The sequence below is a fragment of the Rattus norvegicus genome, chromosome 5, assembly GCF_021556685.1.
Source record: "Rattus norvegicus strain SHRSP/BbbUtx chromosome 5, alternate assembly SHRSP_T2T, whole genome shotgun sequence".
NCBI classification, from domain to species: Eukaryota; Metazoa; Chordata; class Mammalia; order Rodentia; family Muridae; genus Rattus; species Rattus norvegicus.
In genome coordinates this window covers 151,309,734-151,324,231 of record NC_141538.1, presented here as the reverse complement: position 1 = coordinate 151,324,231, position 14,498 = coordinate 151,309,734, and the positions used below count along the sequence as shown (strand labels likewise).

At 53.2% G+C, this 14,498-nt stretch overlaps 1 long non-coding RNA gene across 1 annotated transcript; it reads left to right on the top strand.

Moving 5' to 3' along the window:
• Positions 1–449: 449 nt before the first annotated feature.
• LOC148006087 (uncharacterized) lies at positions 450–1,932 on the top strand. Its single transcript, XR_015621196.1, has 2 exons — positions 450–714; positions 943–1,932. It is a non-coding gene; the product is annotated as an uncharacterized LOC148006087 (long non-coding RNA).
• Positions 1,933–14,498: the final 12,566 nt, after the last annotated feature.

The window sequence follows — 14,498 nt, the reverse complement described above, 5'->3', positions numbered from 1 at the left end:
GTACACGCAAACTCATATAGGTGCACACACATATACATTAGAGAAATACATTTCAAAGTGGGATGTGGGGGAGATGGTTCAGTTGACGAAATGCTTGCCACACAAAAAGAGTCTACAATCTCAAGAAAAATGAACACGGGGTGGGGTACCCCAGGACTTGGCTGAATCTGTGAACTCCAGGCTCAGTGAGCAACCGACCCTGTGCCAAAAAAATAAGGTGCTGTTAGCGTCAGCAGCACACTAAAATTGGGGTGATATGGAGATTAGCATGGAACCCGGACAAGGGGGGGCAATATGAGGGGACAGAGATCGACAGCCACTTGAAGAGTAACCTCTGACCTCCATACATGTGAATACATACATGCACACGCCTGTGTACAAAATGGCCTCCTTCACAGCGGTGTCTCAAAAAAACAGCCTGCCTTCCTGCTCCTTTGTTTTCTTTTAAGGAAGATCTCACTCTATAGCCCAGACTGGTCTTGAATTCCTCCTCCTCCTGCCCCAGCTTTCCAAGAACTGAGGAGATGATAGGCCTGTGCCGGAAGCTCCCCACTTCTATTTATTTCATACTTCTGCCTCCCTCCCGAGATGAGAAGATTGGCAGGTTGCCTTCCTCCACGAAAAGGAGAGAACTTACTCGCCACCTTGACACTGGCAGGCTCCTTGACCCACAGTAGGATGCTCGAAGACCGTTTGTAGAAGACTTGTGGCTCGGTGAGTGGAGTGCTTGCCTACCACGCACAAAGCCCATAGTTCAGTCCCCAGCACCATGGAAACCTGGCGTGCCTGTGCCTCTGTTCTTGTTCGGGCTAGGGCCTTTAGTCTAAAGAGGCCAGAGGCTCCGTTCAGGATCATCCCCAGGTGCATTCCCAGTTCAAGGACAGTGTGGGATACTCTGGGATTCGTGAGCTCAACCCCCCACCCCCACCCCCTTTGTTTCAGAGAGAAAAAAGGAAAGAACGAGAAAAGAAAAGGCAATGAACTCAGCCTCCAGGGTGTCAGGAGCCATGGAATGCTCTCAAGGAAGGCAGTGTCAGGATTCAGCTCGTGTTTTAGAAAGCTCACCCTGGTGGCTGTGCGTAAGATGGATTATGGATTGAGGAGGGAAGGCAGGCGACAAGAGGAGGGGGAACTGAGGAGCCACCGGGGGAGACAAAGACACAGCACCTGAGGCTGGGCCTGAATGCCCCCTGCCTGTGAGGTTCTGAACCCCCTCCCAATCCTCCCCTCCACCTTCCAGGCCTGTTGTCTTGAGCAGCGGTGGGAAGGACAGGGCTGGCAAAACTGACACTCACTAATCACGGCCCTCACCCCAGAGCTGCACTGACTGTCTGGTCTCCATGGAGACACGGCAACCTCCGGCCACTTGTTAATGGCAACTCAACAATGCTGCAGCAATGAGGCCGTGTCTGACCGGTGTGCCCAACTCTGCACCATTCATCCCAGTTTGGGCCTCTGCAGAAGACCCCGGGGGTGCGGGAGTTGGGGCACAGGAAGAAGGACTGGTTGGCTGCACCCCTCTGCAGCCCCGCCTCCCTTGGCACTGCCAAGCAGCGAGGGCAGAGGCAGTCTCTGCCCTGGCTGACTCCTCCGCAGGGCTGCTGGGAAGCTGAGCTCATGCAGGTCACCCAGGCAAGGCCAAAGGGCTGGCGGGGGATGGTGAGGAGTCCGGAGGGGACCTGCCTGCATCCCACACACAGCAGAACGGAGGGGGTTGAGCCTCTCCTGCACCAACAGCCCTCTGCTCTGCTAGCCTGAGGCAGGGGCCCAATTGGGAACCATCTGTCCAGAACCTCTTCCCAGAGCACTGTCGCTCCATCGGAAATGCCACCATTAGCAATTCGTTCCATCAGGAGGCAGCATGGCTTAGCACACAAAACACTGGCTTTGCAGTCAGGCCAGCCTGGGTATAAAAACTTGGCTTTGTCTTTACCATTGAGCATTGATTTCTCCATCTGTAGGATGGGAACGATAATTGCGCATGTGTGTACATGCGCGGGAGGAAGTGCTACGAATGTTTCCTGGAGACTGATCTCCGATCTCAATACCTGTGCTTTCCATTACAGAAGCCGTCTGTCTTCCTTCCTTCCTTCCTTCCTTCCTTCCTTCCTTCCTTTCTTCCTTCCTTTCCCCCCAGAAGCCATTTCTTTTTGCTTCTTTTCTTCCCTTCCTCTATTTAAAAAAAAAAAAAAAACGTTTATGGGCAGGGTGCTAGCAGCCCACGCCTTTAATTCTAGCACTCTGGAGGCAGAAGCAGGTGGATCTCTGTGATTTGGAGGTCTACAGAGCACGGCACAGCCAGGGCTACATAGAGGAAACCCCTTCTGTGGTGGGTGGGGGAAACCCGAAAGCAAATGAACAAACAAACAAAAGGTTTTTTTTGTTTTTTTTTTTTTTAAGACCGGTGCGTTACCCAAGCCGATCTAGAACTAGCTTTGAGGCTAAGAATGACCTTGAACTCTTTCCTTCACTTCCTAAGTGCTGGGATTGCAGGCTTGTGCTACTGCGCCTGGCAACTCCGAGGCCTTTCTTTACCACCACAGACCATCTGGGTCCTCTTCCGTGCTTCCCAGGATGGTCTGTCCCACAGATGTTCCCTCCTCCTGTAGCTGTCCCACATTTGTGGTCCCCATGGACTGGGCTGGACACAAAACTGATGAAATAAAAAGGGAGGAAAAGGGGGGAGTCTCTCTGCCTTGTTTTCTCCTCCTCTTCCTCTCCCTCCTCTTTCTCTTCTTCCTCCTCTTCCTCCTCCCCCTCCTCCTCTCCCCCTTCTTTTCTTCCTCTTCCTCCTCCACCTCCTCTTCCTCCTCTCCCCCTCCTTTCCTTCCTCCTCCCCCCCTTCCTTCTCCTCTTCCTTCCTTTTTCTTGTTAAGCACTCCATGGAGATGGAGGCCTCTTTCCCCCTTCCTTCCCACGGTTGTCCATCTGTCTATCCATCCCTCCCACAAACAAGAGCTGAGCCCCTCCTTTACACCGGGTCCTCGGAGATGCAGAGTCTACCTTAGCCTGCAGATAATGCAGGAGCCAGGCTCCCAGATATCAGGCACCCCACAGTTGGCTGGGGGCCCAGATACAGCCACCTCTCTGCACCACGTTTTCCCTCGAGCATTCCCTAGGCAATGCTGCAAGCAAAAGGGTCCTGGGAACTCATCTATGGCAGCTATCAGGATGAAAAACCGGAGGCCCAGGGCAGCCCAGGATCCCACAGCAGCTCTATTTTGAAGCTGACAATGTGGGCCTGCTTAGGGGGTGGCTTTTTGGCTCTCTGGATCCTGCTGACAGCTGTGTTCTCAGAGGCAGCTGGAATGCTGGTAGGAGGCCTGTCTGGCCTTTGCACCCTGACTCCCCAGGGCAGAACCAGGTGGCCCTGGTGGGGGCCCAGGGTGAAGAGGTAGGGAATGGGGATAGCTTTGAGTGCGTGGTGAGGGCGTGGGATAGCTGGGAGAAGACAAGGGAGGCAGTGCTGAGTCTAAAGACTGAATCAGGAGCTCTGATCCTATCTCAGCTCTGCTGTGCACTGACTGGCTAAACCTGCCTTTTCTTTTCTTTCTTTTTAACTCCTTAAAAAAAGGTGTTATTTGGTGTATATGTGTTTTCCTATACGTATGTCTGTGTACCATATGCATGTCCAGAGGTTAGGAGAGAACATGGACTCCTGGGACCTGGAGTGACAGACAGTTCTGAGCTGCCACATTAGTGCTAGGAACTGAATCCCAGTTCTACAAAAACAGAAGGTATCTCTCCAGCGTCCCCTTTTCCTTCTTATTTAACAAAGGTGGGCCTTGAACTCCTTGCAATCCTCCTGCCTCGGCCTCCTAAATCCTGGCATTACAGGCATGAGTCAACATGCCAGTTTGGATTTGTTTTCTTCTTAATGAAATGCCACTACCAGTGTGGAATGAAAAAGATTTGCCGACGGAGAGAGCTGTGCAAAGGTGAGAAATACGTATTTGGGGGCCGAAAGAGCTGGAGTCCACAGAGCGAGCCTATAGGTCCCTCTAGTTGCCTTCGTTGAATTGGAGACAAAGATTTGTCTGGTCCAGACTGTTCATTTGCTAAAGGAGGAACCGAGACCAGAGATGGGGAACAAGTCGCTCAAGGTCACACAGCCATTGTGGGACTAATGTGGGCCCAGAGCCCAAGCCCTACACAAGGTCCCCTGCCCAGCTGCACGGCTTGCTCATTCAGCCCCTCAGCGAGTGGGCGCAGAATGGGCCCAGCTTCCTTCCTGCCGCTCTGCCCGCCGTCTGCCACGTTGGCAGCCGCCTGAAGCCTTCTCGCCCCTGCTGCTGCCGCCGCTGCTGCTGATGCGGCATCAACGACCGAGACCAACCAGCCGCGAGTTTGCCCAGAGCAGCCAGGGCTGCCTGAGTCTGAGCTGGGGCAGGGCTGGCTGATTCTGCCAGATGGGAGGGAGAGAGGCAGCCAGTGGAGGGAGGGAACAAGAGCTGAGAGCTCTTCTCTACTCTCACCAGCCAAGGGAGGGAGGTAGACGGCTGCAGTTGGGGGCTAGGAGGCCGCAGTATGTGACAGTGAGGTTCAGACATCTGTCCGGTCCCTGCAGGAGCATGTACACACACAGACAGGACACGTGCGCGACTGCGCGCGCGCGCGCACACACACACACACACACACACACACACACACACGCCCCTGAAGAAGTGTATGGGGATGGGGGTTGAATCAATTTGCTTCAAGTGTGCAAATTCTCCTCCCACTCTTTGTCCTCCCCTTCCTCCTCCTCCTCCTTCCTCTTCCTCCTCCTCCCATTCCTCCTCCTCCCTCTTCCTCCTCCTCCCCTTCCTCCTCCTCCCATTCCTCCTCCTCCTTCCTCTTCTTCCTCCTCCCCTTCTCCTCCTTTTTCTTCTTTTTCTTTTGTTTTTTCAAGACAGGGTCTCTCTGTGTACTCGGAGATCTGCCTGCCTCTGCCTCCTGAGTGCTGGGATTAAAGGTGTGCACCACCACCGCCCAGCTCAAGTGGGCAAGTTCTGCTGTGTGGGCATTTGTGCAGCTCGGAGAGCTACTGTGCGTTTGAATAAGCCACGAGAGCTTATTCACACAGCTGTGTGTGTCCTGAGTTTGAATCCTGGCTATGGACACAGAAGTGCTGTGTCTAACCGTGCGTGCACCCGCAAACCCGTGTGTACTGTATCACTGACAAGGAATCCAGGCATATACAAAGGGGTCACAGTACATGAGCCTGATTATGTGTGTGTCATGTCAGGGTGTGTCAGGCATGGCTATGAACTTGTTCTGGTCAACAGGAGACTAGTGAAGTGATTATGAACAAGGCATAGCAGGGCTGTCTGCCTTAAGAGATGCTGTGTGAGGCTGTGGCTTGGTAATCTGTGTCTGGGGAAATACTGGGTAGCTGTGTGGGCTGGACCAAATGTCCAGGGGTAGGCATGTAGCATCTTTGTGGCTATTGATGGCGGTGGCACAGGGGAACAGCATGTGTCTGTGTATATTTGGCTGTGCTGTATGAGAGAATAGGAGACGGGATAGTAGTGATCGCAGCAGTGGGGATGATCGGTGGTGCAGTGCGGGGCGACACTGCTTGGGGCTTGCACTTCTTCCTCTGGATGGCAGGGCCTGTGTGTGCCTGTATGTGTGAGTCTGTATGTACTGTGTGATGGAAACCACGTGGGTCTGTGGTGAGCTAAGCTTAGATGGGGAGGGAGTCCATGCCTAGGTTTGTATTTGTCTGGGAGCCCGAGGTCCCCTGAGCTTCTACCTCCCGTGTACATAGGTGATCACTGTGTCCAACCCTGTCTTTGTGTGCTTCAGGTTGCCTGAATGTGCACACGGGAGGAGGACAGGATGGGAGGACTTGAGTGTGTGCCTGTGTGGGCCCCTTTAACGTGGCAAGTCTAAGAAATGTCGGCCTTCTTGGCAGCAGATCTGGGCTTGGTTCCACTGGGGGTGTCTGCAGAGAGGGGCTTAGAAGGGACGTGCTTGAGCGAGAGAGACAGGAAGGGAGGGGGGGCAGCCCAGCTTGGGGTTTCCAGGAGGGAAAGCCAGACATTGGAACTTGTCAACGCTACCTCCTTCCCAGCCCCCACCTCCTTGCTGCTGCCTCCCCTCCTGGCGCCTGAAGGCTGTTGGCAGAGGGACAGACAGACAGACAGTGCACACATAGACTGGCTCCATGGCACAGAGCCCAAACCCGAGCCCCTAAATACACAAGCCTGGATATGGAGGTCCAGAGAGGGCAGAGGAAGTGGCTAAATCTTGGAAGAGTATACGTGTTTATGTGTGTCGGGGACCAGGGGTTGCTGTTGGCCTCTGGCGCTTTAACCTAAACCAGCAGGCCTTGGAGGTGGGGGATGCTAGGGAAAGCCTCTGGGGAGGGGGCTTTTATGGCTCAAGCCAGGCTCTCAGCCCCGCTCCCTGCTCACACAACTGCCACAGTGTCTGAGAACGCCATTGCCTCAGGAATCACTCTGTGGCGCTGTCTGTTTTACTGAGGCAGAAGAGGCCCAGGGAAGGTCAGGGACTGACCCCAGGGTCATAGGACAGGATCAGGATGGGAACGTAGAGCTCCTCCTCGCAAGGAGCTGTGAGCATGGTCCACGAGCCAGATAGCCTTCAGGTTGTGACAAAGGAGGCTTTGTTGTTCCTGTTGTCCCGAGCGATGTGTCTATCTGCCGGTCGTCCATCTGCCGATCATACAAAGGCTGTAAAACCTTCTACCGGAGAGCCTGGTTCTGTACCAAAGGCTTCTAGAGAGGGAGGGTGGGATAGGGAAGATGCAGGAATTCAAGAAGAGAGGAAGGAGGGTGGAACAGAGAAGGAGCAGGAGGTTGACCTGAGCAGCAGGGCTCTCCCACACCACCATTAGCTACTAGATCACACTGTGTTTTGAGAGCATCCTGTTTTTCAATGGTGGGGGGGGGCGGGGGTGTCTTCTCCCTGAGCCCAATCCCTAAATCCTAAGGGCAGAAGGGTTGGCATCTTAGGGCAGCATTCCAGGTGTACACTATACCGCCCGTGTGCCGACCATGCTTGCTATGAGGCAGGGGAGGAGCTGTGGTGGGCAGTATAGGTGTGAACTTGGGCGTGTGCTGAATCAGGGCGTGTGGCTTCTTGGAACCTGGTTGTGGGTAGATGCATGTGAGGTCGTGAGATTATAAGAACTCTGTGTGCATGCGAGAGCATGTGACTATCAGGACTTGGTAGGAGGGAGGAAGACTTCAGGAGTGTTTGTGACAGGCTGGGAATGGCCGTGTGAGAATCGGCATGTTTCGTACCGTGTGTAGACAGACAATTTGGAAAGGTATCCACAAAAGTGTGGGTGCGGCTGGGTCTGCATGTCTCCTGAACGGCACGAGTGCGTGTGAAGCGTACAGTCGTGTGTACGGTGGTACACATGAGTCTGAGGTACACATGTGTTGTCTATGTGAGTCATTACATTTCTTTCTCAAGTACGTTATTTATTACCGAGTGTTTTGGGCGTGTGCCTGTGTCACTGCATACCATATGGAGGTCAGAGGATAACTTTGGGAGTTGGTTCTCTCCCTTCGAGGGATACGATGATCCAACGCAAGCACTCAGGTTTCCTCAGAGGCGCTTTTCCTCTCTAGCTGTCTCACCAGCTCCTCTAGAATTCTTAATTATGGGGAATGGATGCAGTTCAGGCAGATTTATGGGGTACTGAATATCAGGGAGTCGCTTACCCACAGCTCTGTATCTGGGGAGTCTGTTACCTGTGGATTCCCTATAGCACCTTGGGCAAGCTAAGTAAAGCACTCTATACTGAGCTACACCCCAGCAGTCGTTTTTTTTTTTTTAGTTAGGCAAGGCCTGGACCACGCCTTTAGTCCTAGCACTGTGAGAGGCAGAGGCAGGAGGGTCTCTGAGTTCAAGGCCAGCCTGGTCTACGTAGAGAGACCCTGTCTCAGAAACAAAGAGACAAAAAGGTAATTACATTATTTTAGCATGTGTGCTCTGTGACATCAGGAACTGTCAGAGGTCAAATGTTGGGAGTCTCCCTTGCTGTGTGGATTCTGGGGTCCCTCAGGCTAGGTGGTAAATTCCTTTACTGCTGAGTCACCTCACTAGCTCTTCCGCACTCTTTAACTTTTTGAGACTAGGTCTCACTAAATTGCCTAGGCTAGTGAGGAACACCCTCTGTAGCTTAGGCAGGCCTTCAACTTGCAGTCCTCCTGCCTCAGCTTCCCCAGGATAACAGGTCTGCATTGCCAGGTCTGACATACGAATGGCTCTTTTGTTCTCTTCCTTCCGGACAGGGTTTCTCTGTGTAGCCCTGGCTGTCCTGGAACTCGCTCTGTAGACCAGGCTGGCCTCAAACGCAGATCCACCTGCTTCTGCCTCCCGAGTGCTGACTGACTTATGTATGGCTTTTTGAAACTTAACTTATTTTATATATTTATTTTCCCGTGTCAACCTCCCACGATCACCGACTCAGACTTCGAGGACGACAATTTTAATGGTTCGCTCGGTCTCCGGAATGAGTAGAATAAACAATACCCAGTTCACAGTAGGCACGGAGGGCTCACTTCTTGAATGGGTGGTGACTGAGTGTGCGCTTAGCTAGGTGTGAGAAATGTATGCGCGCTGTGCCTCCTTGGGTGTGTGAATGGGTGTGTGTCCAGATACGTGAGGTTTGTGTCACATGTGACATGTGAACTGAGTCGGCGCTCCGGTGCCTGTGTGTGTCTCAGCACGGAACTGTACACCTGGAGCTATGCCGTGACGTGGCATTGCCAGTGTTGGAGACACGGCTGCGTGTGCATAGTTCTGTGTGCATGTGTGTGGGGGCGGGAAGGCGCTGTCGGCTTCTCCCAGCCTTCAGCACTCACTCAGCTTCACCCCAGGTCGCCTGCTGCGAAATGTCAGTGGCAGAGAAGCTAAAAATATCCTCTCTCCTCCTTCAGCTCAGGCTGGGGCTGATGGAATTGTGGGGCCCCAGCCGGCCCCTTGGGCCCTGGGGGAGGAGGAACTGCTGGATGAGAGGATGGGACAGGGAGGGAGAGGAAGCTCTTTTCAATGTTTTCATCCTTCCCTCTTCTAGTTTTTCTAGACTCTAAAGCCAGGTTCCACATTCACCTCTTTCAAGAAGCCCTCCAGGCCGTGCCCCGCCCCAATCCTGTCACATGCTCATACGTGTCTCTATATGAATGTTCCTGAAGTATCCTCGAAGAAGATATGGGTCCATCATACTTGAGGTTTCTGGGGCAGGACCTCGCTTCCTTTGTCAGTCCAGAGACTTCAGAAGTTAGGGGGTCCTAACTGCATTCAGATAGGGGATCCCCAAGGGAACTGATAACACTGTCTGGGTACTATCTGCTTCCTAGGGCTGAGGATTAGGGATGCAGCTGGCAACATGTGAGTTCACTCAGCCCTGTTCCTGGGACTAGGACCTTCAGACTTCAAGGCAGATGTGCCACTATGGAGAGCTTGTGGGGCAGGGCGGGGAGGAGCCTCAACTCTGTCCTCACCACACCCTGGGCCGCCACATGTTTGTGTCTTGAGTACATGGGTAGGCTCGGGGACATGTCAGGGCCTGCAGTCCTTCGGGGATCATGTCTTCTCATCCGTTGGGCTCCTGGGTGTGTCTTCCTGTGCTGGTGGTTTCAGCCACTATCTGCCTGGGGCACTGTGGGCACTCAGTCGAAGGGCTGAGTGTGTTCTTGTGTGCTACTGTGTGCACGTGGCTATGTATGTGGGCTTTTTTTTTTTTTTCGTGTTCTTTTTTTTTAAGGATTTATTTATTATATGAGTACACTGTAGCTGTCTTCAGACACACCAGAAGAGGGCGTCAGATCCCACTACAGATGGTTGTGAGCCACCATGTGGTTGCTGGGATTTGAACTCAGGACCTCGGGAAGAGCAGTCAGTGCTCTTAACCACTGAGCCATCTCTCCAGCCCGTATGTGGGCTTTTTGTTTTTTGTCACACAGCCCTGTAAACACTGTATGAGCTGGGTGTATGTGGGAGTTGCTGGTATTAGCATTGGATACCTTCGATTTGAGTGTCCCTGGCCTTGAGTGTGCCTGTTGGATGGTCAATGCCTGTGTTTGGTGTCCATGTTTCTGTGTATACCTGTGTCTGTGTCTCAAACATTTGATGACTATGTTCCTGGGGGTGGGGGAAGAGAATGTGTGTCTGTGTTTACGCCTACAGGCATCTCTGTGATGGGTTGGATTGGATTTCTTCCCTTTTCTTTCTCTTTTCTTTTTTTTTTCCGGAGCTGGGGACCGAACCCAGGGCCTTGCGCTTGCTAGGCAAGTGCTCTACCACTGAGCTAAATCCCCAACCCCCTGGATTGGATTTCTATGTCACTATTTCTTCATTTTGTTTTGTGACAGGGTCTCATGTAGACCAGGCTAGCCTTGAATCCTCCATGAAGCAAAGGCTGACCACGTACTCCTCATCTTACAGCCTCCACCTCCTAAATGCCAGGACTTACAGGCGTGTACCTCTACCACTTTGATTTGTGACCAAGTGTCCCTCTGTTGCTGTTCTCTGTGGCACTGGCGTGTGGTAGCCTTCGGTTTTTTCATGTCTAAAGCTATATATTTTGAAATGTGTGTGTGTTTGCCTGCTTGTGCGTATGTGCACCGTGTGCATTATCTGCACCCACGTGTGTATACACGCGCCTTTCTATCTCTGTCACAGGTAGACACGCCCACAAAGGCCAAAAGAGGGCGTCCAATCTCCTGGAACTGAAATTACAGGCAGTTGTGAGCTGCCACGCGGGTACTAGGAACCATGCCTCTTGTGTCCACTGGCAGAACATCAAGAGCTCTTCACTGCTGAGTCGTGCCTCAAGCCGCCGTTTGCTTGTCTTATTTCTTAGTCTCTCCCTATTCTGTGTTGAAGGTCTTAGGGTTGTGTTTGACCCGGTACCTTTGCCCTTCCCAAAGCCTCCAGTCCCTCGGGTCTGCTTTCTTCTGCTCTTTCTCTGTGGACTGGAGATGGGAGAGATGTAAACAGGGCAGGCAGGCATGGAGCCGACGACAGGCCGGGTTGGGGCCAGGCTGCCGTGAGGGCCCTGCCTCAGCTTTGCTCCAAGCAAGCACTAAGCCAGAGCCTCGGTTACATGTAAACACCAGCTGTGTCAAGACAGCGCAGCTTCTTCTAGGTCAACAGACAGCTGTGGGGTTGCTAGGCAACCGCCTGCCCCCCCCCCCATCAGGCTCCCCTCTCACTGCCTCTACCTGCAAAACCTCTGCTGGCACCCCAGTTCTACGGGGCCTTCTTTCACCCCCACGGCAGTTAGTATAGTTTGGACAGAGAGTCAGGGCAGCTCTGGGACTGAAAGCCAGCAGGAGGTGTGATTCCTTCCAGTGTGCCCACTACCCAGGTCTCAGCAGTCTTCAGTTCCCACCTCATCCTATTAGGGCCCAACTGGAGGGTCAAGGAGCAGGTCCTGAGAGATGGAAGGCCTATCTAGCTGTGGTGGTAATGAAGTACTCCAGCCCCAAAGTCACACGAGGCTTGGAGAGGAGCTGGAAGCAGGGGAAGGGTTCCACTATGTTGGCCTCTGACGAGATCGCATGGAAAGACAGGAACTGCAGGGCCTGGGTCTCCCTTTCTTTTGCCCTGACCCGCCTAAGGGTGGTCGCCTTCTTTCCAAGGCTGACTTGTGCTTCCTGTTGCAAAGCCTGCTTGGCGCCTGCGCCCGCCCGCCCAGGCAGGTAGCCCCAAAGGACCAGGCGGTCACCATTGGGCTTGACTGGACCTCGAGGAGGGAAAGATGAAGCAATAGCGTCCCGGGACCAAGGACTCAGGATCTGAGTGGAGCGCGTGGGCCGAGGGCGCGCGACCGAGTGGCGACGGAAGCTGGAGGAAGGAGTGGGAGGAGTGGCCAGTGGGGGGCAGCTGTGGGGGGCAGTGCCCATGGCCGCCCATTAGTATGCGGCCGCGCTCGGCGCACCATGGCAACCGCTCCCCCCACCGCGCAGCCCGCAGCCTGGGGCGCAGTGCACACCTCTCCTCCCACAGGTGGTGGCGCGCACGGGTGGGCACGCACGCACGCACGGGCACGCACGCTCGGCCCTCCTGGCGCCTAGGGGCGCGCCCAGGGCGCCAGGTGCGCTAGAGCCCCTGTCACCCACTGTCACCTTATGGGCGTGTCTCCAAGTGAGCCCTGAGGGAGGAGTGTGTACCTGAGGCTGTTCTGCCTAAGTCCCTTGTGGGTTCCTCCGTGTGCCTCTGTCTCTGACTGCCCTTGAGGGTTGATGCTTCTGTGTGCTTCTCCCTCCTTACATCCTGTGTGTGATTTCTGAGTGTGCGAAGTGGACCTGTGTCCCTGCATCTGCTATCTTTGTGTCTGTAGGTCTGTGTCCCTGTGCATTTGTGGCTCTGGGGTTTTCTGTGTTTGGATGAGGATTTGTCTGAGGCTTTTTTCATGAAGCCTGTCTGTGTGAGCCACAGTATCTGGCATCCTTGTGTGCTTCTGGGAGTGAGTGTGCTGTGCGTTTAGTTTTGTACCTGTGTGTGTTCTTGTGAAAGTCCTCGGGAACCATCCCTGTACTTACAGTCCATTGTGTGTTCCTGTGAGCACTTGGAATGTGTATCTTGGAGTGTGCTCGTGTCCAGGGCTGCTGGCTCTTGGCCCTCCTGGGCTTCACTCCCTGCTGCCTGAGTGAGCCCACACCTGCTCTCTGAGTACTGGGCCCCTCCCCCCACCTGGCAAGGACAAGGAAGGACAGAGGCAGACATGGAGGCAGAGACAGAGACATAGAGGGGGACACAGAGCCAAGTAGGCTGGAGAGGTGGAGACCCAGAGTCACATGATCAGCCTCCTAACCCAAGACCCAGAAGAGAAACAGATGCCAAGATCCTGACATTACAGAGAGGGACACCCAGAGCCACACAGAGACCCAGAGCACCAAGTCCGGAATTACTGAAACAGAACAGAGATCAAGGATGTGGCTCCCCAGCCTCCCTCTCTCCCTCCCTCCTACTCTCCAGTTCCAGCCCCAGCTGTGCCTCCCCCACATACCCAAAGCATAGCTCTCCTGGCTCTGACTAGAACCCAGTCTCCTTCACAGTGCTCTCTCTCTCTCTCTCTCTCTCTCTCTCTCTCTCTCTCTCTCTCTCTCTCTGTGATCTGGTGTGATCTGTGCTGTTCTGAGCTAGTGCCTACCTCATGCACAGCCCTTCTCTATTACCCCTCCCCCCTCACCACATTTTTCTTTTTTTTTTTTCTTTTTCTTTTTTTTTCGGAGCTGGGGACCGAACCCAGGGCCTTGTGCTTGCTAGGCAAGCGCTCTACCACTGAGCTAAATCCCCAACCCCCCTCACCACATTTTTATAGGGTTCAGATCAAACACACCTTCACACACATACCACATAGGCCGTCTCAAACTCAGGCACACACTCTTTTTTTTTTTTTTTTTTTTTTGGTTCTTTTTTTCCGGAGCTGGGGACCGAACCCAGGGCCTTGCGCTTCCTAGGTAAGCGCTCTACCACTGAGCTAAATCCCCAGCCCCTAGGCACACACTCTTAAGAGTCCCTCTCTTTATTACATCTGTTTGCTTTGTGACAGCGTCGTAGCATTGGCTGGCCTGGAGCTCAGGATAAAGCTCAGGCTGAGGCTGGCTTTGAACTCAGACAGATCCACCTGCCTCTGTACTATTAACGTCATGTTGGTCACATCTGTACAGTGGATTAGAACAGAGCCACAAGAGCAAGTCTCAAAGCTCTGCCAATCAATCCTTACAGGGTTCCAATCCCCTGCCATTCACGGGAAGAGACAAGACCAAACAGACTGTATATTTAAAGGAACACAATCCATTTGTCTCATTCACCATTGTGTCTTGTGTCCTTAGGTGTGCCTGGGCCAGTGTCTGGAAGCTCAAGAGTAAAGGATGATACGTGTATACACAGGAAAGCGCCACAGGCACACCTGAGGGGACATTTTTTTTTTTTTTTTGGTTCTTTTTTTTTCGGAGCTGGGGACCGAACCCAGGGCCTTGCGCTTCCTAGGTAAGCGCTCTACCACTGAGCTAAATCCCCAGCCCCTTGAGAGGACATTTTAAATATGGGATGTGTGCACAAGTAGATGCTTGTGCAAATGCTTAGGACAATAGCTAGACTAGAGGTGACCAACTGTGGCTGCACACTGAAAATACTCCAGGATCTGGAGAACACATGCCCAGACTACACCACTACACCAGGCAAATAAATCCAGTGTCCCTTACTTTTGACGACAAGCAGCATTTTGTCATTTATTTAAAAAAAAGGGGGGGGGGCTGGGGACTTAGCTGGGGGCTGGGGACTTAGCTCAGTGGTAGAGCGCTTACCTAGGAAGCGCAAGGCCCTGGGTTCGGTCCCCAGCTCCGAAAAAAAGAACCAAAAAAAAAAAAAAGTTCTGTTAAAAAAAAAGGGGGGGGGGTTTGGGGATTTAGCACAGTGGTAGAGCACTTGCCTAGGGAGCGCAAGGCCCTGGGTTCGGTCCCCAGCTCCGAAAAAAAGAACCAAAAAAAAAAACAAACAAAAAAAAAAGAAACAAAAATCAGGGT